This window comes from Gymnogyps californianus, chromosome 7, assembly GCF_018139145.2.
Source record: "Gymnogyps californianus isolate 813 chromosome 7, ASM1813914v2, whole genome shotgun sequence".
NCBI lineage: Eukaryota > Metazoa > Chordata > Aves > Accipitriformes > Cathartidae > Gymnogyps > Gymnogyps californianus.
The window spans coordinates 44251722-44279331 of record NC_059477.1 but is presented as its reverse complement, the minus strand read 5'-3'; the positions used below and the strand labels follow the sequence as shown (position 1 = coordinate 44279331).

The window sequence follows — 27610 nt, the reverse complement described above, 5'->3', positions numbered from 1 at the left end:
TTCCTTCATTTAGGAATATTTGCTAAGTAATCAAAAGGCCAAATCTCAAAAACTCTCACAAGTTACACATGACCTTCTTTCAGAAATGGGCTGCTTTCTTGTCTATACATCCCAACATGTCTTCACCTGCACCATAACCAGGGGAATGTCCATTGTGTTTTGGGACTTCCAGGTGAGAAGCACAAAATACAGTACAATAATAAATAAAGCCAATCTCTTAAATACAAAAAAAGCAGCACTGAATTCTCAATTATGCATTTACGCATGTCTGTAGCTTTAAATCAATTACATATTTAGATGTGTTGTGGTTTAACCCCAGTGGGCAGCTCAGCCCCACGCAGCTGCTCATTCCCTCCTCCCCAGTGGGATGGGGAGAAAATCGAAGGGTAAAAGTGCGAAAACTCCTGGCTTGACATAAAGGCAGTGTATTGGTTTGCGTGGCAAGGTTTTGGTAGTGGGGGGGCCTATAGGGTGGCTTCTGTGAGAAACTGCTAGAAGCTTCCCTATGGCCGATAAAGTTAATGCTAACGGTTCCAAGACGGACCCGCCGCTTGCCAAGGCCGAGCCAATCAGTAACAGTGGTAGCGCCTCTGTGATAACATATTTAAGAAAAGCAAAAAAAGTTACAGGGGGTGGCAGTTGCAGCGAGAGAGAGCGGAGTGAGAAGATGTGAGAGAAACAACTCCGCAGACACCAAGGTCAGTGGAGAAGGAGGGGGAGGAGGTGCTCCAGGCGCCGGAGCAGAGAGAGAGATTCCCCTGCAGCCCGTGGTGAAGACCATGGTGAGGCAGGCTGTCCCCCTGCAGCCCATGGAGGTCCATGGTGGAGCAGATATCCACCTGCAGCCCGTGGAGGACCCCACGCCGGAGCAGGTGGATGCCTGAAGGACGCTGTGACCCCGTGGGAAGCCCGCGCTGGAGCAGGCTCCTGGCAGGACCTACGGACCCGTGGCCCCATGGAGAGAGGAGCCCACGCTGAAGCAGGTTGGCTGGCAGGACTTGTGACCCCGCGGGGGACCCATGCTGGAGCAGTTTGTTCCTGAAGGAGTTTGTTCCTGAAGGACTGCACCCTGTGGATGGGACCCACGCTGGAGCAGTTCGTGAAGAACTGTAGCCCGTGGGAAGGACTCACGTTGGAGAAGTTCGTGAAGGACTGTCTCCCGTGGAAGGGACCCCACGCTGGAGCAGGGGAAGAGTGTGAGGAGTCCTCCCCCTGAGGAGGAAGGAGCGGCAGAAACAACGTGTGATGAACTGACCCAAACCCCCATTCCCCGTCCCCTGCGCCGCTCGGGGGGGGAGGAGGTAGAGAAAATAAGGAGTAAAGTTAAGCCTGGGAAGAAGGGAGGGGTGGGGGGAAGGTGTTTTAAGATTTGGTTTTATTTCTCATTATCCTGCTCTGATTTGACTAGCAATAAATTAAACTAATTTTTTCCCCAAGTCGAGTCTGTTTTGCCCGTGACGGTAATTGGTGAGTGATCTCCCTGTCCTTATCTCGACCTTACGAGCCTTTCATTTTATTTTCTCCCCCTGTCCAGTTGAGGAGGGGGAGTGATAGAGCGGCTTTGGTGGGCACCTGGCATCTGGCCAGGGTCAACCCGCCACAGGCAGTTTAATAGAGAAAGCAAATGCTGCAAGTGCAAGCAAGGCAGAACAAGGAATTCATTCACTGCTTCCCATCAGCAGGCAGGTGTTCAGCCTCTTCCAGGAAAGCAGGGATTCATCACACATAACGGTGGCTTGAGAAGACAAATGCCTTAACTCTGAACATCCCCCCTTCCTCCTCCTTTCGACCAGCTTTCTATGCTGAGCACGATGCCATACGGTATGGGATAACCCTGTGGTCAGCTGGGGTCAGCTGTCCCGGCTGTGTCCCCTCCCAGCTCCTTGTGCACCCCCAGCCTGCTCGCTGGCGGGACAGGGTGAGGAGCAGAAAAGGCCTCGAGGCTGTGCAAGCACTGCTCAGCAGTAACTAACACATCCCTGTGTTATCAGCACTCTTTTGGTCACTATCCAAAGCATAGCACCATAGGAGCTACTATGAAAAAAAATTAAACTCTATCCCAGCCAAAACCAGTACAACATGCCATCATGGTCATACTTTTAAATGTCCAGTTATTTCCAAAGGTTTAACTACAGTTTACAAAAGATAAGTTATGAGATACCTTAAACCACTGAAATCAGTGCAATGTTTATTCCATCAAACAAAAAAGACTTCTTAATTTTATTTTCTTTAAGACATTCGGAAGAAAAACACACCTCTTTTTTACTTACTTAGAATCTTCAAAAAGTCAAGTTTTTTTCCATCTATGATGTGCCACAAAAGCCCTACAAAAATGTAGTGCCGATTCCTTGTAAGTGATCACTTTCAAAGTATATTGTCTAAATGAATGCTTCAAACTGGACTGACTAAACACCTCTACAAAAATATGATATAATAAGCACAGATGTGAGATGACCTCAATTTGTCTTTTCCATAATTTTATCTGTCACTCTCTTCTCACCCCAACACTGTGAAATAACACTTCAACCTATCTGTAGTAAGTTTCTGTAACAAACCAGTCGAGGAAATGTACATCTGAACTAGCTGGAAGGTACGGTAATTTGTCTGAACAGAAAATATACCCAATATTGAGTCTCTAATAATAACAACACTCAGATGAAAACCAAGCAAATTAATTATTAATGAAGATGTCAGTGTTAAACGTACATCTATCTCTGTGTTAAGAGGTGTAATTAGAGAGCTATACCCTTCCACATAGGCAGTTGTTTTAACTGCTGTTCTTTCAATTAACACATTTCTTGGCAAAGTTACTGGTTTTCTAATCTCGATTTCAAGATTAGACAACTGTTGGCTTCGATCCTACAAACGCTTATGTACAAACGAGTATGCTCATTCACTCCGACCTCCTGCATGGCCAGGCAGCTGCGAGGCACGTGAGCTCGGGTGACGCAGTGCGGGAGAGGAAGGAATGGGGAGATGCTCTCCACGGCCCAGCCCCACAGAGGACCCAGTCCCCACCACCATCTCTCCGTCTAGGCACACTGTTTAAGGAAAGGAACTCACAAAGTCAATTTTGAGTCTCATATTCACCTCACGGGAACAGGAAATGCCAAATGCAGTATTTGTGAGAGCCTTAAGACCAGGCACGAGTAAAACTCATGAGGAGTTACTATGAAAACCTGTTTCTTCTTTACGCAAGACTGGGGTTTACTGGCTGAAGGTACTCCCTGGACTTAGTTGTGTTACTCCCTCCCTTTGGGTATGGATAACTGATTCATTATTGGAAAACAAGCAACCAGACTTCATCCCTCAAAGAACTAGGTACATAGTTATTTTGCCTGCCTGTTGTGTCATGGCCCAGCAGTTAGGTGTCATCCAGAATGGGGGACTTTGTCCCTACATCTTTCCCGGTCTGTCCAAATCCTCATCCCCGACAACCCTTTGCTGCAGTATCACAGCTACTAAACTGCAGTCAGAGGATGGATGCAGGGCTTCTTTCTACAAAACTTATGCATTGATGAATCAGACAATATATACAGGTACCATTTATAAATGCACCTTAAAGCTTCCTTGTATTCCAGCTCTTTTAATTCTCCAATTGCTCCTGCACATTAAAGATACGGAGATCTACGTAGCCATAATGAAAACTCAGAAAACTTATTTTACTGTTCTACTGCTCTGTGCAATGCATTTCAGCATACCTTATTCACATCTTAAAATTACTGAATATGAGAGAAAAGTTTACAGATTTAAGTTCTCTGCTATAGCAAAGAATGCATGAGAACTGAAAGATTTAAATGTTTTCAGATGATCTTTTGGTGGATGTTGGAGAACTACAGATTTGTGAATGGTCTAAACGGTTCCAGTATAGCTCAAAAGTGTACTGTGAGATCCTTTGAAACTTTTGGGGGAGATTAACAGCAGATGAAGAGAACAGTAAGAATTTGCTGCTGTTTTCTGTGGATTTCAGTCTCTGATAAAAAAAAAAAGTATTTTCAATCATTTAAATAATTTTTCAGAAAAACTGTTAAATGCATCACCTTGTAGCATACATCTGAGAAAATTCTTAACACCTATTCTGAATTTTGAAATTCTCTATTTAAAAGTAAAGGACAAAAGAACAGAAGCAGTGACAATCTAGCTCTAGGCTGGCCTGCGTTTACATTTTCAAACTAGATGCAAGTGTGCAAGGAAAGTAAAGCTGTTCAATTTGAAGCCTCTAGTCTGAAATAGCCTACAATAATTCTGAAAATAGCAGCTTTTCCGTCCTCTGTACCATTGAGGCTCACTCAAATGGTCTCCTGAAACCATGCAGTAAGTCAGATCAGAGCAAACCAAGCCATCAAAGTGTTAGCTTTCAATCCAACAAGTGTATGGCAGAGACCATCTCCTTTAGGCAACTGCAGGGATTTGCTTGAGTAAGCCACATTTACACAGCCACTTTAACTGCCTCTTTAGAGGATACCTATTGCCTCCACGATGCACAATTAGCTTGTTTTCATCTAGCACGCAAAAGCGCCAACTCCTAAAAACCTCCCAGATGTTCTCCTTTTGTACAAATGGAGCAGACTTCTTGGCACCCCAGCATTGATGATGGGGCAGATTCACCAGTTTTCTTTAGTAGCTTGCCAATCCTGGCTTTCATACTGGTCCTCTAAGCACGCAGTGAGGCTGTAGGTTGCCAAAATGGGTAACACTGTCTTTTGTGTCTGATCGACTGGTCAAACAGCTGCAAAGCAAACAGGTTCAGTGAGTTCATCTGACACAAAGCTATACTTTTGGGGGCGGAGGTGGGGGTGTGTTTTTCTGAACCAGCCGATCTTGAAGCCATATAATCACTGATGCAAAGAAGGAACAAGAAATCACGGTTGAGGAGGAGAGAAGAAATATGAGAAATCCCTAAACTGAGTGTAGGAAACCATGCTTTAATTCTTCATTCTCGTTAGTCTCCACTCCCCACCTTTCCCTGCTCCTCCTGTTATTTTCTCAGAGATATCCAGATAGTTTTGCCAGCACAGAGTAATCCCTCTCCTTGTAGTGCAGGCCCAAGGAGAAGCCAGACCTTTCCATGTTCCCCGCAAGACAGCAAAAGCGGTGCTTTTCCACAGCTTCCTACTCACTTCCCTTCGCATTCCTCTTGCCTTCCTTACACAGGTTATTCTCCCAAATTTTCTCCTTATCTGTATTCCCTGTTTCTGAGCCTCCCATTGCTGACCTGAAGCCAGGAACAACAGTCACCAGAGTAATTCACGCTGAAGAGGTAATATAATTCTTATGAACACTGTCAACTAGGATAGGATAAACTGTATCTATTTCATGAGGGAACACGAGAAAAACAACGAGCAACATCTCATCACTAAAATTCCTCACATTTATCTAGCTACAAGATTAACTCAAGCAACAGGACTAAATCACCAAGGACATCAGAACGATACTCATTAGTACAGAAGAAAAAAGCTCCAATAAGCTAAAATCAACTTGCTGGGACACTGACATGTTATTTATTATACAACTAAGTTATTCTTACAAACCTACACTTCAGCAACAAGGCACATCTCAGCTCTCGGTCAAAGATTCTTCTTTTTTCATCCTTTAAAGTATATGTGAAAGTCAAAACCAAAACAAGACTTACTACATTTCTACAGTTTTTAGATGAAGACATGATTAAAATTTATTTATGTTTTGAGTCACTTCACAGACATGTCAGTACACTTCTAGGTATGAGTAGTTCCCATTAGCTCCATCCTGCTACAAGGATGGAGTGTTGCTCTCCTACAAACTAGGCAGTGACTTACATTCTCAAGCTTGGTGCAACCAAGTGACTGAACTAAGACAAACTCTGTATTATGTCTACCAGCCTATAGTTATGTCTTTGGATGAAAACACAGCAGGTGACAACTTATCCACTTCCAAAGATGATGCAAGCAATTAAACATGGATTATGTGAAAGATGCCTCAAACGTTTACATGAAAAACAGGTTTTAAAACTTCCAGATGCAGTAAGTCAAGATACTTCAAATATCACACTATAGGCTAAACGTTGTTAAGATACCACTTTTCTTTATGGACCTTAGTAGTGCAGAAGTTTTGTTCATGTGGACTTAAGGATGAAACCAGGGAAGTAAATATATTATCTGATGAAAACATGTAAGAAGCTGACTTCTGTAATGACAGGATAAAAAACCCCACCTGCACAATTGTGCAGACTGAGTCCCACAGTAACAAAAGAAACCTACATGCAACCGATACACTGTCTGAGAAATGTGGGAGATGTGTTCAACTATCTTACTGCTAAATGTAGCGTCTTCCTCATCCCTTTTTCTTTTCAGGATACATTTTTTCCCTCTCTTTTTTTTTTTTTTTAAATTTAAATACATGCACATTCAAAAGGCATTTGGTGCTATGTCCTTTTTAAAATGTTAAAAATTATTACCCTAGCTTTTGGATAAACGTATTTTTGTTACAGCTCCTAGTAAAAGACAGCCTTTTTTTTTTTTTTTTTTTTGGCCAACGGCTACATACTTTAACTCCACTCTAGTGAGCAGGCAAGATTCTACATCCGCAAATACCCAGTTGTAACATGCTCATGAGATTAATATTTTTTTATAGCTTTCAAACTAACCATTCAGCAGAAGAGATGAGACAGGTATAGCAAGACAACCATTTTGAATAAAGGCATATTTACGATCATATCCTTCAAGGCCTGAGGCACCATTTGTAGCTCACCTTAAAAAAAGAAGAATCTTTGTCATCTGAAGGATGTCTGGAGAGCGTTCACACTTCACAAATGTATGAAGTACCACAAGCTAATTGGAAATAAATAGAGTTTTCAGTATTTTAAGTCAACAAGGCTCCGTGCCTTAAAGAAAAGGCAAACAACAGACCCCAAATCTGAACCTTTCCTTTGGACCATCCCAAGTCTGTATTACTCTGTTCCACCGATATATCTGAATTCACTGCCATTTAGAACAACTTCATCAGAGGACAGTGCTCAAAACCAGTTCTGCAGACTAGCAAACAAACAGCAGATTTATCTCGAGGGATAAAGTTCAGTCTTATCCCAGTGCAGACTGAGGGGGAGGAGGGATATGTAGCATCACAGAAGGATTTTAGATTTTCCAAACAGACTGTCAGGTGACAAAGACATTCATCAATTACTCATTCAACCATTCATAGAAGGATAAATTCTTAGTTTGGTGTTGGAATATTCTCAATTAATTTAGGGTATGAAGTCATTCAGAATGAATGTCACAGAACAACATAACTTAAAAACTGTAACAGCTGAGTAACTGCAGTGCGTGTATGCTGTGCAGTACTGCTACCAAATGCTTGCAAAGTGTCGGAGCTCCAAACTGACACTTTTCAATCTCCCACCTGAAAACTCCTATAAACAAGCAAATGGGCGTTAAACTGAGAATAACTGTAAGTAAAGATATAAACACCACCAAGCAGAACAATAGCTGCAGCTGCTATTCAATTTCCACTTATATTTTCTCCTAGCCCTGTAAAATTTTGCTCTGAAACAGAACTGGACAGCAAAACTCAGTTTGCTGTTAAGAATGCTCTGCGTGCAAACTTCTACATTTAAGCCAACGGAGAGCTCTCCTCTCCTGTTCTCCAAGCCAGAAGCTAAAAAAAGTTGCATGTAGTAGCAAACTCTACATGAATTAGACAAGAAGCATCTGGCTTTTAAGGCCCAAATTACCAATACTTCAACGAGTTCTCCAATCTCCCCCCCAAAAAAAAGAGGTATCATTGGTATTATTTTTCTGAGGTATATTTAACTTTGCTTACCCTTAAAAACATTAGGTACTGGTAGCAGGACTACACATAACTCTACAGAGAATTTAGTATTTCTACTAATACTTTATAAAGAGATGAAGAGCTGTGAAGCACCAAAATTTACAAGTGACATTACAATTAGAGGAGATCAAGGACAACTGAGTAACTGGAGGAAAACCATAAAGCAAGGTGAATGAGCTAATGTTGATAAATACAAAATTATATGAACTATTCCTATCAAAGTGAACCATATGCCTTCCCATAGTAGGGGGTGGATGATAGAAGCATAACTATAAAGTTAGACACACTTAGGTTAAAATGTTTGGCTAGGCATGAAGACTTTTTGCAGAAGTGCCATAAGGGAAGAAAGTCAGGTGAATGGTACGTTAAATAACGTCAATAATTTTAACTACACTCTGAAACAGATGCCCACAGTGCAAAACTTAGACAATTTAGTATACAGCAATAAGAAAATACAGAGGTATAGAAAACTATATACCGAAGGAATGAAGATTAAGTGTGGAAATTGTCAAGGGAAACAAATACTGAATGATGGCAAACAGTTCAGGTTTTTTACTGATGCTCAGTTAAAACAAGAAGAAACTCTCAGACCAGTATTCACAGGCTTCCTGTTGTGTGGAAGTACTGCATCTTTATACAAAACTCTACAATGATGCTAAGATGTGATTTTCTTCTCTCAGTGAAAAATATTTCTTCCTGTAAAATCTGCTACAGGCATACAATTTTGTCATGAGATGGCAATATTTTGCATCAAAGTTTACCAGTAGGAGACGCAATTCAGATAGCTTTCCTGCCTCAGTTCCTGAAAGACTGAAAATATGACTCAAATGTATTTTAAAAGCTCAAATCCAAAGTTTGAAAGGAGCCTCAAATACTGGCCACAACAACATCATTCTTATTTCTACCTTTTAATTCCCTGCCCCGTATTCTAGTCTAATTCTAATTTCTGAGCAGGGAAAATTAAGCACACCAAAACCAGTAACAGGCACTAGAACTTCGAGTGTTAAGAAATAGCGTGGATTTGTCAAGAGTAGTGTCAAGTGTCAAGATTCTACCTAATTTTGTTCTATGACAAAAGCACTAGAAGAAATACATCTTGAATGTAAAGATTTTGACACTGCCACGTCGCCTTCTGACAAGCAGCCTAGAGAGCATAGGTGAAAATACTGTGGGGGAAAAGAGGTAACCAGTGTAACTTGTTGGAAAGTTGTAATCAAAGCAGTAGTTACTAGCTCCCTTGCATTGAAAGAAGGCTGGAAATGGGGCTCTGTCACAGGTACTGCCTGGACAGGGTTACCTGGGATGACAAAGGAAAGCTAGTAGCACTGTCAGCGTTTTGTAGATGATGGCTGGGGGCAGGGGAGGGGAATGCGCGTATCATTGAGTGGTAGGGCCAGCATTCAAAGATCGTGAACTATAGGAGAATCTATCTAAAAACAAATGCCAAGCTCAAAAGCAGCTGATCCCAACTAAAACTGAACGTGAAGCTTGTCTATCCATCCCAGCGATACCCACTGATTTTGTATTACCTCCACATGCATAATCCTGCCTTGCCTATATTCAAGTTCCTCCAGGCTACCAAGGCGATCAAAGTCCTGCACGGAAACAGGAACAAATGCAGTACAGAAGACAACTAGCAAGACAACAGCTCTGTGGAAAACATCATCAAGTTGGGTTGCCTGTAATCAAAGCACACTTTCCTGTGACAAAGAAACAGGCGGGGAAAAAGAAAAAAAAAAGATACCTCATTAATCACTCCTGCTTATTCTCCATTTCCCACTGCACTGAAATGCACAATTTTCCCAGTCTGCTTAGCTAAAGAAGTATATCCAGTTTTGTGCACCCAATTTCGAGTTGGATCAATTGAAAAGTCAGAAGAGAGCAACCAAAGCTATGCAAATTTTATGTAGGAGTTGCCTGGTTTTGTATACAAAACAGAGACTATGGGGAAAAGTGGTAACAGCTGAAATATTGAAGTCACTGCAGGAAAGCCAAAACAATTATCAAGGATAATATTTAAAAGCTACTGCTATCTTCTTGCCAGGTATCAGACAATATCAATGACATTAATTATTTAAGTGTTACTGTCTCTTCTAAATGGGATACTGGGGTGCTCTTCCCCCCTTCCAAATTCAAATAAACTTCATTTTTTAGACCTTTTCGTAACTACTGATAACAGAAAAAATTTAAATGCTCACAGTTAGGATTTAGATATGCCTGACAATCAATACTGATATATTTAAATAAGCAACTCTACCACCAGAAAAGTTATGAACTGAATCAGTTATTTTCACTGTGCTTTAACATAAAGCTCAAAATAAGGGGTTTAAAACACAGCTATCAAAAGCAAATCTTCTCAATAACATGAAGTAGTTGAAAAATTACACAATTTTAAGTCTTAAAAAAACACAGCAATTAATTACTGGTTTAGGGGATTTCCACTTTCAAAATAGAGAAAGCCTGCTCTTGCTTGCACTGTGCAAGTCCAGGAAAACGTCAATATATAAGTCAGGAAATACACTCACGGATGACAACAGCAGAAAAGAATGCACTTCAGAACTTGCAAGATTGCTATGGCATATAACACTTAAATAGTAATTGTAGTTAGAGGCACATCTTTCCATTTTTAGAATGTCTTACTTAAGCTTCATAAAAATATATAAAATTTCAGATAGCTGATATTGAACTGAACTTTCTGAGCACTGTAAAGTAAGGAACAGGAAGCAGCTGAGCACCAGGCAGGAAAGCACCTCAAGCCAAACAAAGCTCGAACACCCTCAGCAGAATAAAGTACTAAAACCAGTCCTATTCGAAAGGGAGGAATCAACAAGAAACACCCGTATTACTATACCACAGGAACTGAAAATATTTGTTACATATATCATTTATGCTATCTAAAAATGAAACATTTCAGCAAGGTGCTTTAAGTCAGTTGCTAGTTATCTTTTCAGTATCACAGACAGCAGGACAGATTACAGATGTTAGCAGGGTATGTATCAACCTAATTGCATTTTTTGCCTTTCTATTTGTGAGAGAGGCCACTTCAAATCCAAAAATTTTAAAATGGAGCTTTTCAGCAAAGGCACAGAAGAGGTTCTACAGAGGGTTTAACCTCTTTTTCCTTTTTCTTTTAAAGCTCACCTAAGTACATTCTCTATTAGTTCAGTTCTCATATGACCAGACAGGTAAAGCTGCAAATGCCAGAGCAAATGTTAACATGCCAGCAAAGGAGGGGCAAAAATAGGCTCAAAAATCTACCTTACACTTCTTTTTGTTTAAGGGAAATTGTATAATACTCCACTCCTTTTGTCAAACAAAAGCACAATAAAAACTTAAAGAAAAATGTCCACATTATATAGTCTGCATATAATTATTTCTTCAAATAACATTTTTAAAGAAGTTGCTTCCTTACAATGGCAAATACAGTTTGTAACTTGTTTCTTTACAGTAATGCTGCTGATTAACTCCAAATACCTCTCAACACACCTTCTGATGAACATTGTTAAAATCTTTTTTGATATGTTTTAAAAGTGACTTCAGCGAGGCTATTAACGCAGACTTCAGATCAACGTGTCCACATACAGAAAGGTAAACACACACACTCACATACTACCTTGTCCCATTTTTATCTGGTTTTAACACTGATGCTGTTGCTGCTTGTCAACATCCTCTTCTTGAGACACAGGAAGGATATGCCCAACAATTTTGTCAGATACATGGAATAAGCCAGAAGTCCCTCAACTTATCATTTATGGTCACCTTAAAAGGTAGGATTTACTTGCAACTGAACTGATAGAGTAACATGCCCACGCTGTTCCGGAGTTTCCGTCCTCAGACTAGCGAAGCGGCACACAGGGATCTGAGCAACGCTGGCGTTCGACACAGGCCAGCCGCCACCACTGAACAAAGCACGCGTGTCTGGTGCGGTGAAAGGCAGACACAGAAGAACGACGCAAGGTTGATAACCCGGCCCAGGACAACCTAGGCTTCCTCCCAGGAGGATTATCCTGCCCACAAACTGCTGCTGCTGCAGCGCTCCCAGCGCCGGGGACAGCGGGAGGACCTCTGCACAGCGCTGCACCGCACTGCTAGGCATGCCTGCGCTTCAGGGGTCGGGCCCATCTCCAGGGCTGAGACCGATGCCAGGGAGTCAGAACCTCTTTCCGGAGAAGCCAGTCTGAAATTCTTTCAAAACCAAGGTCATCACCATCACTACTCCTATCCTCAATAGGAATTATAAATGTAAAGCATTTAAACAAAGGAAATGTAGTAGAACTGGCACGGGACAAAGCTCTGACACAAGGTTGGTTACTGTTCCATACTTGTCACCAACAAACACCTCACAGGGGTGGGCAAAGTCTTTAGACCTCATCATCCCCAAGTAAGTCTTCATGAAAGTGAAACACTTTATTTACTGGAATGGCAATATGAACTTCAGGTTTCACACTGAATTCTGGAGAACTGATGATCTAGCCTCACTGATGACCTATGTGCAAAAGATGGAAAGACTTGCATCCGTGCCAAGTACAGCATGCTCAAAGCTACAAATTTTCAACAACAACAAAAAGTCCTCCTTAATAAACTATTGATTCAGTATCTTCACAACAGACTGTTTTGTGATATTTCCAATTTATTAGTTATAAACTTAATCCATTGGTGAATTGTAAGATCCACTGACCAAAGCAAAATTCAAAAGATAGGAATAGTCATGTTACCAGCTTTCAACTTCAGAGAGAAGACATCTCTCTGGAGACTGTTCATTTCTGTAACTGGTGTTCCTTCATGTGAAAAAGGATAGAGTTTATAGCATAACCATTAATGCTTTTTAGTGAATCTCCAACAGCAGAGAAGAGATAGCTGCTAGTAGTGGCCAAACTTTGGGGTGGAAGCTCTATTAGAAACAAATACCACTGGAAACTTGGTCCTATAAGATCTAGCTTTTCTAGACATTGATTGATGCATGAATAATCACCACAATGGTGGGGCACAGGTATTCATTTCATGGATATGGTGACGAAAGAGCAATTAAACCAACAAAAAAGATTACTTACTCAACAAACTCAAGCCTAAAAGACAGAACAGAAAAAAAATCAGTTGCCGAAATAGCCATGGACCACATTGTTATGGACTGAGTTAAATTTAAAATTTAAGGATAATTTAAGTAGGCAGACCTGTAACTGAAGTCGTCAGTTTGAACAGAACAAATCTTATGAAATTGAAAACAGTGTGGTGAAATCAACCAGCTGAGCTCAGTAGAGCTGTCTGATGCTAGTGCTACCAAACAAATCCATACCCATCCAAAGCAGTGGAAGGGGTGACACGCAGAAGCATGCAGTGTACATCTAAGCCAACAAAGACTTACTTATCTGGGAAGCATCCCTATTTTAAAAGGGATACAAGTGAAAAAGTAGAGCACCCTATGGGGAGAGGAGAAATCTACACATACATGAATTTTCAGAACTGTTGTTTTCCAAGTCAAATAATAATGGAGTTATGTGAAAGTTACAGACAATCAAGCCAAACAAGACTTCCTAAAGCAGCAAAGAAAGTCCAAGAGTAACACAAACATTTGTCTGTAGAGAAAACATGGTCAGTTAATACCCTACCACGTACCTAAGACAGAATAAGCTAAACATGGTCTCTATTTTCAAATTATCATGATTATGTATTCAGCCTGTTTACGGGAAGGAAGACAAAAAAGTAGTGTTAATGAGAAGCTCCATCTGGAAAGAAGTTTCTCCACCAGGAATTCCCTTGTGATTGATCATGTTTAACATTGTCAAAACAACTGGCCTTCACATGTCTTCCAAATTTGTGGGGGCTTTGGCAGGCAAGAAGGGCTTGGGGCATTAAGCAGGCATGTTATTACGGAAGACCTCAAGGAATTAATCTTGCTGCTGTTCTTTACCCAAGCCACAGACGGCGACCAATGAAAATTTCTATAACAGACAATAAGGTCATCACAAAGAAGTGACTAGCGAGAAGAATATGGACTCACTAGCTGTTCCTGTGAGATGGCCACAGTAATGGCACATGCCGTTGTAGAATACATCAAAAATACAGTTCCAGCAGAGATTCTGAAGTGTTGCTTCCATTATAATGAAATACAAGTTAACCCAGTGCCTGGCACAGGTCTTGTTTCCCACATTTGCAGCTGGTTGTGCTGGTCTGACTGAATGCAAAGGCTGTCATGATGATGAAGGGACCAAACCCTCCTTTTTGACAGGCAGAAACCTTATAAAACAGAGACTGAGGAGATATTGTTTTCCATGAATACTTGGGGGTAAAAATGAGGATAAGGAGACATTTGAGAGAAGACCAAATAGGTCTTAAATGACCATAAAGAAATTTATCTCTGTAACTATAAATTAGGAAATTTCTCAGTGTAATTAACATCTTGGAAAAGTGAAAAAATATACTGAATATATCACTTGAGAATAGAATTATTGGTGGCTATTTTATTCACTGTTGTAATTGCACTGTTAGGATCCTTCAAGTGGATTCCTATCATGCTGGTATACCCAATTTTTTTTCTTATTTATACAAATAAAATCCTATCTACCATAAGGGAAGTCAAACTACTTCAATGACACAGTTAAAACGCCAGAAAGTAGCCGGCTCCTCTGGGATGTGTTTACAGTCAGTATTGTTTTGATTCATATCCTGCTGGCATCTTTGCAACTGGAAATGTTAAGGTGAAATCAAGGTGATTTGCTTGCTTTCCTTCTGTGGTAGGGCCGTTTCAATTAGGGCTCTTGAATAAAATATACACAAATACCTTCATACAGTAGCTGAACTTATTGATAATCAAAGCTATTACTATATTTAGCATCCACCCATAGCACTCTAACAACGCCAAGTACATCTGGACATCCACAGGATTTTTCGAATCACGTGTTCAGGTTCCACCATGTTTAAAGGTACAAATTGGCATTTGAAAACAATTAGTTCAAGCCACCGCGTCTCCCTCTGCTAGTTTTACGGTAAGACTTCACATTTTGGTTTAAGCTCACCTGGGACTAAATGGGGATCTGATCCTGTCTGTTCAGTTTAAAGCTAGTCAAGGTGGTCAAGGCCATAGCTGCTCTAACCAATCTAAAGTGAGTAGCACAGGAGAAAATCTACACAGTTGTAGTTGCGTCATGATAAATGACGACTTACTTGGGGGAAATGCTGAATGTCCCCTACCCAAGTAAATCTGCACATGTAAATCACCATTCTATTTGAAGATAACATACAAACCTACACATAAATCCTATACTGCGGAAAGCCTGACAGCCACATATTCTTTCATCTAGGTGAAGAAATGATCTTGACATTGGCCAGGTGAGAGGCACAGTCACTGCATCTTCTAATACATACTTCGAGATAAAAAAGGCAAAATGGAAATAAAGTCAGGCATTAGCACCACATCATTCAATGTTACTAGGTCCACTTCCAGTATACTGGACAAGGTTAATTATATTGAACACTAGCTATATCTTCAAGGAAAAGCTGGGTGGAAAGCTAATGTGCACTTAAAACTGAAAAGGTGCAGTTTGTGTTTGTACACCTGTGAAGTCATAAGTCTTACAAATTTAACACGTTACATCATGAGGCAACATCACACCAAACTGCTTCACATTCGTATTAAAAATATACACTGGCAAGAAGTCTAAACTTTGGACCATACAAGGCTGTCCATCAGTAAGGTCCTTTGAAAGGCAAACTAAGTCACCAATACTACTGTAAAGATAGCTGCTCACTCCATGCACTCTATAAGAGATTATTAAATGCATTAAAAATAAGAAAGCATTATAGTTCAAAAAATAGTATATCCTCAGTTATAAGCACTGTCTTCAGCTTGGATTGTCCTGTTTCAGAGACTGAAAAGTCAAAATATCAAATGCATGTAGTAAATCCAGCTATCCATAAGAACTTCAGAAAAACTACATTGCATCGGACTAGAGATTCATCTAGCATGATAATCCTGACTGACAAAGGCCTATAGCAGATACTCGAGAAAAAAGGACCGGAGAAGTATGCAGTTCTGTATCCCTGAGTTCCTCTCCCAGCCACCACAACGAAACAAGTCGGCTGTACAAACAAGACAGCTTCCAACCCTGAATTACGAGATTCAGCTGAATTATGGGAATTTAATGGTAAAGCAGATACAAAGTCCCAACTTCCAGTATCTTTTAAAAAGTTGTGTAAAATGAAGGAGAAATATTTTCAAGGAACACAGAATATTAGCTGTTTCCCAGGGTTTTTTTCCCCATATTCTGTAAAGAATCTTCTTTTAAAAGTTTTAAATACAAGTGCCAGATTCTTGCAACAAAAGATGCTGAAGAACAGTAGTTATTCATCTGTTGTCTGGAACCAAAACTTGATTCTGAACCAAAACAGGCCAAGCAAGCTCAGGAGTTTTGAATTTCAATAGACTATACTCTTCCATAAGGATTTTCACCTGATGCCTTAGTTTAAGAAATTATAAAACCCATTGACAAGTGTAAATATAAAAGACAGCCGTTCGATGGGAGGGTTGATAAAATAAAAGTTGTAAAAATTAAGAAAGTTAAGAAGATTGTTTAGTTATCACAACTACATCTTTGCTCTCCTCCTGTTTGAGGCTGTTATAAATTGCCAGAGCAGAGGCTCTGTAGTTGGTTAATTAGTTAATGAATGTTAGTAGAATGACATTGCAGAGGTTTCACACTTAGTATTTATTCATACTGGGGGGAAAAGGACACACCATACCTGAATTTCTAGAATTAGAAGGAATTTTTGCACCCAAGATAAAAATCTCTAGCCTGGCTATAATTCTGTGCAACATGCAAATCATTTCAGTCAGCTACAGGCTGTTTTTAAGTTAGGAGACCAAAGCGAAGGCAACCTCCACGAGATCCTGGGCAAGGAGGGAAAGAGCAGAAATGGAGTTCATGCAGTAGTATCTCCTGTCTCCCCTTCCTCCAACATGTTTAAGTTTGCCCATCTAAAGACTTGGAAGTGAGACAGACACATCAAATATTTTGAAAGAAAAGCCTAAGCAGGCAGGTGGCTGTTTGCCACGCAGACAACAGTAACATGCTTTTACCAATTGCCTGCTTGTTTCAGTGAACCTGGGGGAAAAAAGTTTGGTTAGGATCATACAGAACCAATTATTAGCTCCAAGAGAAGCATGAAATATCGAAGAAGTTACCTGCTTAGTGTTAGTAGTTCTTGACTTTGTAAGAAAAAAATTCTATACAAGTAAAAGAATGCGTTCGACTGCTGGACTGTAAGATGAAGTATTTCTGAGCTGCTATTCTGACAACAAAATGCAACTGAAGGAGGTGCTGTCATAAGGTTTCATACAGTGACGTTCTTCTAAAGCGCGATCAATCTCAGCTTCCATTCACGAGGAGAAGAATGCCTCAAAATGCAGAAAGTGTCTGCATAGCAAGATACTTTGTTTTCACAATACTCAATCATAACATGCAAGTTTGAGAACAATCAGTTCAGAAAGACATTATTCAGTAAATACCCTGGAAAAAAACCCCAACAAACATTGAGAAGTTGAGGATCACAGGTGTTCTTTAAAGCAACCAAAACAGCAACTTAAAAACAACCTGCTACAGACTGCTGCAGAGATGTTTCTATTGGTGACAATACAATATTTTTATTATTTGTAGGGATGCATCCTGACATTCAAGTTGCATGCAAATTAACTAGTTTACCAACCTGATATTTTTCCATCAACTGTTTTAATCTGCAAAGATGTGCACATAGGACTAAGTAACTAATAAATGAGCTTTTAATCAGATGGTCTGTCTTATTGAAACTGTTAAAATTTGAACATGTGAAAATAACATCACACAGTTTGCGATGCTATCTATAAAGCATTACTTACAACTTTCTGTAACAAAAATTATCTGGAATATTACCACAGTAAAATATTTTTGTTCTGTTGTAATATGATGCCTATGATGCTTTGAGATGAAGGGAAAACAAAGGAAAACTCTGGAAAAATTGCAATAACTTATCTTTGCTATCTAAAACAAAAAAATAATTGTATCTTCCTTTTCTATTTCAAATTTCAGTCCTTCTGAAATATATTAATAAAGATTTATATTTGAATAAGTCAGTATACTACTAACACAAGACTAATTTAATAATATAAAATAATACAATGAACTATGTCACTAAAACAGCATTTGCTCAAATTCAAGTAAGGCAAGGCTTTCTAAGCTTGGTGAACTACACGCTTCCTAAAAGCAGGCAAGTTGTGATTTAAGGTATCATCTTTTACATCTATTAGAGTAAAAAAGATATAAAAAAAATCTCATCATTATGAATACCAATAAATATATTAAGTTTAATAAAAAGTGTTATCTTCCTACACTGCGCGAGCAGATTTTCAGACTTTATTAGTGCAGGAGCAGCTCACTGAAGGACGGCGGTCTTCCTGCTCCTTTCTAAGCACCCAGGGTTGGCCAAAATAAAACTCAGTAGCTCATCAGACAAATCTAATTCCTGTATTTGGTCTGCCTTGCTAATTCAACATATTTTAAGCTACTGAACATCTTTGGGGTGGGTTTTTTTGTTGCTTGGTTTCAGGTTTTTTGTTGTTGTTTTTGGTTTTGTTATTTTTTATTTCAGTGTCAGTACATGACTTGGTGAATTTTTTGTGTTGCTTAAAAATAACCTCTGTGTTCCCCAACAATATTAAAAAACTCTGTCAGTACTGGAAGACTGATTACATCAGCCTGAACAAAAAAGCATCCCACAATAGGCAGTTCTCTACCAGAACTTCAGAACTTCCTTTAAAAATTTCAAGTCTTTGAACCACAGCAAGTTTTTGTGTCAGTCTTTCTATTCTGTAAAGAATTCTAAACAATGATTTTTAAAAGTATCTTCTGGAAAAGAATATATTTAATTACAGTGAAATCTCACAAATGTCAGTGTATGCTGTTGCTGTGATTTATACTAAGAAACAATAGCAAAACTAAGAAAACTTAGTAATTTTCTTTCTTTATTGGACAGTCCAAATAGCACGGAGCCAACAGACACATCTCACAGATCAATGAGCCAATATGAAATTTCTAGGTTCAATGTTTTTTCATCTCGTTTGAAATACAAACATGCTCCCAGAAACAAGTGATGTATTGTATCAGTCATCTCACATGCCAATATTTTCCATTTCGGCTAAAATATGGCACTGGTTATTTTCATTACATTAGTTACGAGGACAAAGCTGGATATGAAGGATATAGAGCAGCAACAGATGGCAAATTCTGCTAGCGTATCTTTGATTAAGGCTGTATCAAACAATATAGACCAACAACTCAGCATTATTACTGGATCACAAGCACCCTGGATGAAGGTATGTATTACAAAAAGTCATGTTCTTGGTATCTTCTCCTCCACTTCTTTCATCTATCTGCTTAAGTTTTGCCTTTTTGTTTGTAAGCTCTATGGAGCAAGGATTTCCCTCTACCTCATAGAAGAGCACATCAATTTGGAGTTTAGGCACTATTACAGTACAAATGAAATCTCCTTTCATGATATGCTATCATTTTGATACTGTTGTCTTATTTCTTAATAACAAAATCTGGCAATTTTGGTTTTAAATAAAAACAAGATGAAAATATTAACCCTTTTTAAGATCTGTCTCCCTATTTATCTTTAGATACCATGCAAGACTTGAGTAGGAATCTGCAAAAGACAATCAGTGAACAGTGTCACACACTGTACACAGAATTTCTCCAATTAACACTCCAGCACTTCACTTGTCCAGAAGCCCTTGAAATCAATTGCATTACATACACCGTCTTGGTTTTATTTTTGTGAAAGATATGAAACATTTCATTTTTAAGCACGTCAGTGTGACATGGAAGTTAAGGGGTTATCATTTGTCTGAAATTGTTTCAGAGATCAGTGAACTTTTATTTTTTTTTTTTTAACTGGAATTACTACAAAACCTGCTACTACAAAGTAAAAGAGTTAATTCCAAGTGGAGATATTGTATTGAATTTCAGCGTATTAGGTAACACGTATCAGCACCAGCATTGTATGCACAAATTGATCCAGGAAGAAATATCTGGGAATTTGTATCCTGTGCTTATACTGTATCAGCAACCGAAAGTTTCCAAAGGATACCTCAAAGAAAGCGGCGAGTCTGCCGGCTGACCCAGCTGCATACACACTATGTCCCGACCCACGAGCAAGCTTTCGTAAACCGTACTCCACATGAATGGGCTAATGGGAACGATTACAAGTTTACTAGTTTTCACCAGTCAGATTTACCTTCGTAACAACAAATGCACGAATACTCGATTCACGTGTTATACAATAACAGAAAATTCTGCCAATACAAGACAACGAAGAACATGTTTTTGGAATTGAAAAGATTTCCTTTAGGAGCGCTAAGGATGCATTGCCTGCCGCCGTCTTTCTGGGCAGGAAGAGGACAGAAATCCACAACAAACTGGAAAGCCTCCTGTTCACATATTTCTAGCAGAGATGGCGTAAGTAAAACAGTTTAAAGCAAATTAAGATATAGATTAGATGCTTTCTATTTGGACACGTGTAATGCAAATGCTTTTGAGTACATTTACAAAAAAATGTTAAAAGCATAGCACAGGTGATAGCCTAAGGCTTTCCACACCACATACGCACCATAATGAGGTTTTGTTAAGAAGGTGAAGAGAGGAAAAGTTTTTGGCACCCACACAAACAAACAGAAATCCAGAATTTTTCTAATGCTTCTTCCCTGTTCCCTTACAGCTGAACCTCATTTGAGAAAAGGCCATGTCTGGCACCACACACTCCAGCTCCTCCTTTTCCTCACTTGCTCCCCAGATCTATGCTACTTCCTACTCTGCCTGGCACTAGAAAAATTGCTCCTGCCTTCTTGCCTTCAGCCCCTTCATCTCCTTCCAGGACATTCTTCCTCTTGCTCCTACTGCGCCTGGAGATGGCTCCAGTTAAGCTAAGGACATTTACTGGACCGAACTGACACTGTGCAGAGCAGCTCTTGCTGCATTTTGTCCTGCTGCCAACTAGCACAAGTCCTCTCCAGACAAGTGAATCCCACCGGAGCTTTCCCACTTAATGCTCCGAGATGTACCTCACTCATAAGGGAATGGGGACCCGGCACTCTAAACTCCTATTTACAAATTCAGCGAACAATAAAGGCTAGATAATTATACAACCTACACAATATCTATGAACCATCTGCTTTGCAGGTCCAATAGCTAAAGGGTAATTTTATTCACTGCCCACAATTACCACCCCACAGTTGCATAAACAGCAAATACATTAAAAATCCCCCCATTGAGCTGTGATGCAGAAAGCAAGTTTCAGCTCGTATACCTTCAAAGGATTTACAACAGATTCCTTTTTTCTCTTTAATAATGAATTAATCACAATACCAATCAGAATAGTAGATTAGCTATAACGTTGATTTAAGGTTCACAAAACCCCACTACATTTCAGTTAGAACGCGTAGATCACAAGTCTTTTATAAGCAAAAGGCCCCACTACGCAGGGGTGAGGGTGAAGAAGTCTTCATTTTAATTATTCCTTGAAGAATGGATCAATCACTTTCAAATAAAGTAATAACTCACAGTTTTATTTTCTCCACTAAAATAAAGGCATAGTTAAAATGATTTTTAAAAGCCATTAAACAGGAAGTTGACTGGTCTTCAATTTCTAGTGCTAGGCAAGAACTTTGTAAAATGCTATGCAAATTAAAAAGGGCGGGGGGAAGAACTGTAAGAGATGGCCATGGAGACATTTTGGAGAAAAACAGTAATTTATTTTTCTTTTGTAACCACAATATCTTAAAATTGCAATAATAGGAGGAAAACACACGTACATTAAAAGTATGCCTAACTTTTTTTATTTCTGTTAAAAAGGCATCTTGTTTAAAAATACTGAACACTAAGAACAGATTTTCCCTAACTTTTCCCAATGTTATATTATCTTCATTTGCTTGTAAGAGTGGGATGCAATGAAAAGGACTAGAAAGTTAAAGATAGCCACAGGAATTCTCCACGGATCACTTCAACCGAAGCTCCTGCATTCGCCGTTCACTGCTGACTCAAGGGGAGGAAAGGCAAGGCCAGGCGGGCAGCAAACTGGCTGAGCTGGTGCACAGAGTTGCGCTCTCCCAGCCGCACTGCGAGACACTGCTCTTCAGGAAGCGGAGGGCTGACTCACGAAGCTGATCCTGAAAGGAGGACAAGCCTGTGCTGGAGTCACCTCCCTGACCCTGTGACACATGCCTGCTCCACCGCAGAGCGCGGCCGGACTGGAAAGGCACGTCCTCCTGCCTTTTAGTGGCTCAGAGAGCAATTAAACCTCTGCAAGATACCGTTCAGAGAGCTTTCTCCTTAAGCCTTTCCTTTTAATGATAGTGTTGGGGATTTCATAATTTAAAAATAATCTACTGTGAAACTGAAGGAGTCCTTCCTTCTTCCTGGAACGTGCACGTCTCTCCTCTGCCTTGGAAGAGAAAGCAGCGAGGTACTAAGGGCAGAGAGGGAAAGAGGCAGGCAGTGGGAAAGGAGCAAAGGTCTGAACACTGGTGCCAGCTGCAGAGATTTTAACTGACAAGAAGCTGCGATTTTCTTCCATGCAAGCAAAAGCTTTGGGAAGGTCACCAGAGGCAGTTTTCAGCTGTCCTTATCCACCTCCTCCCTCCCTCTGCAAACCTCCCCCGAGCAGAATAAATGAGTATTCTGTTTGGATAAAAAGAACATGAAAAGTTATCCAATGAACTAGGACACATCACAGGCCTTAGGAAAAGCAGCTGAGAATCACAAAAGCTACTAAGCATGCCCAGAGAACCACTTAGCGCTGGCAGTCCCTCCAGCTCCGTTTGCAAGTTCGTTAGGTGCGGTTCTGCTGCAGGAACCAAGTGCAGCTCACAGCGAGGAGGGCTGTTTCCATGGGCTTTGGTTCTGTGCTCAGCTGTTGTTATGTGTTACTCTCCATCTTCACTAGTATTTGAACTGCCTTATTGTCAGCAATATTTGCAATCAAGATAGGAACAGCAGCAAGCAATATTTACAAGCCATGCCCAAAACTCCAGTTTCAGGTCCGGCTTTCTATTCACTTGCACATACAGCTATGCTAGCTCAATTTTTTTTTTTCCCCCTCTCTAATTAGTAAAGTTCGAACCAGTTCAGTTTACTTTTGGAGTGACAGTACATGCCGTATTCATAATGATTTGCTGTCTTATTTTCACCAGAGAAAAAAACCCCACACAAACCTAACCAAAAACTCTGAAAATTCCAGAATTTTGAACCGCACCAACACGAGTTACTCAGGAGACATACACGCACTTTTTATACAAGATGGCAAAACACGTTCTTTCTGCAGCAGCTCTTACAAGTTGTTGCCCACCAAACCCTGGCAAATGAAGTTACTGTTCCAAGCTCATTAGTTCGGCAGCCTCTCGCCCTGCATTTCTGCACGCCCGCAGCACGCGGACACCAGGCTGAGCCCTCAAGGAAAGGAAGGCATAGACAGGCTGCCTAGCAGAACAGGGTCCCAGGTCGCGATCAGGGTTTCCCTGCCACGACAGACAACTAAAACCTTGCGTATTGTTTATAAAAGCCCCTCCGCTTATGGGAACCGCTCTGTTTAACTGAGTTGTAAATAGCTAAAAAGGAGTGCAACTTCTCATACAGAGGAATCCAATTTTAACCTAGACTCACCGATTTGATTGAAAATAATAAGGTAAATGAAAGCAATACAAAATACGTCTGATAACAGGCTCTTTGGTATTTTTTTCCAGACAAGTATCACGAGTTCTGCTTGCTTTTTAGGGGTCTTTTCTACACCGTATTACAATAACTATATTCTGGTAATAAACCTAATTATGCTTGATTACACTTATAACAACTTTGTTTAGCTCACTGAGGTCCCTGAACTAGTCAGTGCCTTCTTGCACCAAATAAATAATCAGATAAACGCTTGCAGAACTTGCTCATCTTCAGCATCACATTTAAGAAAAAAAAAAAAAACCAACGAAATTAAGACAGTACTCACAGAGTTCCATCTTTTGGAATTGCTTTAGCCTTTCATCTATTATAAATGTATTCAAATAATCTACATAAAGTGAAGCAGAAGTACATAAAGTTCTTATTTATGTTTCCTGTTTTGTTAAAATGCAGAGTGTTTCTTCCACTGAGGCTTCTCTCACAATGCATGCAGATTTCCTATACTAAACACCTGACACATCTTACTAATTAAGATTACTATTATTTTTACATAGCACATGCTATCATCCAATATTAAAAAACAAAATGCATTAAAGATGCTATTCTGCTAGTACATGAAACTGCTATAAAAAAGTAATGTATCCCATCACTTTCCTTGTTTACATTGTGACTGAATTCATCTGTTCAGTACAAAAGGATCCTGCATTACTATCAAAAAAGCAAACACCAAAAGGTGTGTTATATTGTCGACATTTTAAGAAAAATTAGAACAAATTCTCCCCTCTTATAGAAGACCACTCTCTCACGAAACTTGCTCCAACTGTGTTTTATAGCAGAACTTCTGTTATTATTACTGCTATTTATCCTTAACATCTAACAAGATGAAAAGAAAAAAGACATCATTTATATTGGAAAAGGCCCATCAGCTGTTCTACCTTAATTAAAAATATTAATAGCTATTTCAGTAGCAAGACAGCACTTTACAAGCAATTTAAACAAAAGAAGAAAGTTATTGCAATCTGTCTTTTCACAGACAGGTTACATTCATTTGCATGTAATATTGTAATATTTAACCGAGACACTACAGCATGTCAGTGCCAACAATAAGCTTTTGCCCCCAAAACACACTCTTCCTATTTTAAATGTGATGGACAAGACCGAATTAGTATATCTCCATAAACTAAACAAGTATATTTAGTAGGTTCCCATATTTTTATCTCAGTGAAGATATTATTTGGCCTTTGCCTCAAAAAAAAAGTTATTAGTTAAAGGGGAAAATGTTATCATCCTTGTCTTCTCCTAATCTCTAAACTCCCAGCTATCAAAAAATGAGAATGCTGAAAAAACTTAAAAGCTAGTTAATGAAACATTACTACTGCAAGTCCAACCACACCTTTTCCTTCAAACAGTCAAATCCTGAAGTAATGATTAATGTAAAATTAACACGGAGCAGGTGGTTATTTAAAAAAAAAGGTACAAAGGTCTACAGGCCAAACACAAGCACTTTAGAAACACACAGTGCCTCTTTAGTGAGATATTGATGCATTCTGAAGCGTTAGCTGGGAGGGGAAAAGGACCAGGGAGGGCTCAATTCCAAAACTATGTTCTTCTGTGGCATTTGGTATTTCTACCTTCCACACAAATTACAATCACATAAATATAATTTTTTGCTGAAACAGCCTAGGTTCAGCGTCAGTATTAATTTCATTCTTCCGAGACTTCATTTCGCAGCTATCCTAGCCTTAGACACGGTAGCTGCATTCAGTAATCTGTATCTACAGATACAGTTACACTTTTTGTTAGCCCACTGCAGAGTGCCTCAGGTACAGGCAAGCCTGCTTCACCTCCACAGGCAAAATCCATCAGCTAGCACATGTCCACGCGTGCCACAGCACCCACCTAGATGCGTTCAAATGGTGCATGTGCTACTTCTCGCCTGCTTGTTTTCATTTTTTTTGACCGGGGGGGGGAGGGGGGAAGCTGCAAAAAGTTACTAGCTTCAATAGCTGTGCTCCCACTGCGCGGGCAGAGCATCCTCTGCCAGCTCTCCAGTATTTGCCTAATGGCACACAACTCGAAGCTCAGCGGTCACACAAAGGTTAAAAAAATTTCACACATTTACATCACGTTCAGGGAACGCAGCGACGGGAGCCTGCCTCGGAACCGGGGGACACAAGGCAGCCGGTATGGCAATACCGCGTTCCTGGGAAAGCACGCTGCCCGACGCGTCCCGACAAGGAACGGGAAGAGCGTCCCGCCGCTCCGCCGCCAGCACCGCAGCCTGGCACCCGGCACGGGGCCGCACCAGCGCGGTGCCCGGCGGGGCCCAGCTCGGCGGCGGCCGCCGCGCTCTCCCCGGCGGCGCGGCGCGGCACGGCGCGGCACGGCGACCCTGCCCGGGCGGGCGCACAGGCCCGGCCCGCCCCGCCGACACCCGCGATCCCCGAAAGTTTCCGCCGTGCCCCGGCCCGCCCCGCCCCGCGCCCCCGGGGGCTGCGCGGCGCTGCGGGCGCGGTACGGCGCGGCAGCCGCTCCGGCGGGGCGGCCCTGCCCGCTGCGGCTCGGCTCCCGGCTCCCGCCCGCGGCGCCGCGCACCGCCCCGCGCAGACGGCGCCCTTCGGCGCACGCCGCGGCCGCGGGCTGCGCATCCGCCGCGGGCTCGCCCCGCCGCCGCGGAAAGCCGGCGCGCCCGGGAGAGAGGCGGCGGGCCCGGGCTCCGCGCCCCCGACCCGCCGCTGCCGCGGGGCTGGCCGCGACCCCCGCTGCGGGCTCCCCGGCCCGGCCCGCGCGCACCTGCCCCCGCGGCGCCCGCCCGCCCCCGGGGCTCCTGCGCTCGGCCGCCCGGGCGCCCGGCGCGGAGCCCGGGGCAGGGGCCGGGCGGCGGCACCTCCGCCCGCAGGGCCCGCGCGGCGCGGCCAGGCACCGGGCGGCAGCGCGGGCGCGGAGGGCGCGCCGTGCTCCGCCCGCGCGGAAGGCGCGCGGCGCAGGCGGGCAGCGGCGCCGCGGGCCGGGCGCGGGTCCGCCCGTAGGCGGCGGCTCCTCGGTCCCGCTGCCCCGGGCCCCCGGCGGGCTCCGCCGCCTGCGCCTGCCGCCTCGCCTCCCGCCTCGCCCGCGCGGCGCCCCGGCCGGCCCACGGCCTCCCCCAGCCCTCGCCCACTCACCGCGCGGAGGGAGGCGGAGGAGGCGGAGGAGGCGGCGGCGGGGCGGCGCGGCCGGCCCCGCTCAGCGCGCCGGCGGGCCGCGGCGGGCCCTAGCCCGGGGTCTCCATGGTGGCGGTGGTGGCGCCGGCGCCGCCGAGCCCCGCCGCCCGCTCCGCCTGGCCCCGCTCCGCCCCGCTCGCGACGTCAGCGCAGCGCCCTGCCCTGCGCCCGCGCCCATTGGCCAAGCGCGGCGCAGGGCGGCGCTCCATTGGCTACTGCCTCGTGTTAAATCCGCCAATGGCGGCGCGACTTGAGGTTGCTATGGTTACCGATGCTGTGAGGCGGCGGAGTGGAAGCTGCTGCCGTCCCCTCAGCGCGGTGCGCGGCGGGAGGGGGTCGCGGCCGGGCCGGGCCGGGCCGGGCCGCTGCCGGCAGCGCTGCGCGGAGGGACGCGGCGGCCCCGCACCGCGGCCGGGGTGGCCGCAGGCGGGAGTGCCCGCTGGGCGGGGCCGCCTGCCCGGGCGAGGCCGCTGGGGCGGGAGGCTCCTCCGACGCCACCGCGGAGCCCGCCGGCCTCCTCGCGGTGAGTGTCCGTGCGCGGCGCGGGAGCGGGCGGGGCGCAGGTGGCTGGAGCAACCGGTTGCAAAATGGCCGCTGCCGGGGTGCCCGCGCGTGCCGCTGCCAGTGGCCGGGTGTGCTCGTCCCCTCACCGCCGGCCGGGCTCTCCCGGCGAGGCTGGCCGCCGCGGGTGGCTGTCTCGGCGGGCTGCCGTTGCGGGGGGCGCCTGCTGCCCCGTTGAAGGCGGCCTTGGAAGCCGTCGGGGACGGCGTTGCTGCCGCGGGAGCGGGAGCCGACTTCGGTTCGGGCTCTCCGGTGGTTCCTGGCGGGCTGTAAAGAACCAGAAACGGGAGACCCGCGGTGTGGGCGACGCAGGTTTCCCGGCAGGACGTACGGCCCTTAACTCTGCTCAGACCCTGA

The 27610-nt window shown here is 42.9% G+C and overlaps 2 protein-coding genes across 4 annotated transcripts in view; one reads left to right on the top strand and one right to left on the bottom strand.

Annotated features, from left to right (window-relative positions):
* PKP4 (plakophilin 4) overlaps positions 1 to 26698 on the bottom strand; it is a 103114-nt gene extending 76416 nt beyond the window's left edge. Inside the window, exon 1 of the mRNA XM_050899494.1 lies at positions 26654 to 26698. The gene's annotated coding sequence lies outside the window, so the exon portion shown is untranslated. The remainder of the gene's footprint in view (positions 1 to 26653) is intronic.
* A 475-nt stretch (positions 26699 to 27173) lies between these two features.
* Positions 27174 to 27610, top strand: part of CCDC148 (coiled-coil domain containing 148) — an 81795-nt gene continuing 81358 nt past the window's right edge. For all 3 annotated transcript variants that reach the window (XM_050900204.1, XM_050900206.1, XM_050900205.1), the window contains exon 1: positions 27174 to 27215. The gene's annotated coding sequence lies outside the window, so the exon portion shown is untranslated. The remainder of the gene's footprint in view (positions 27216 to 27610) is intronic.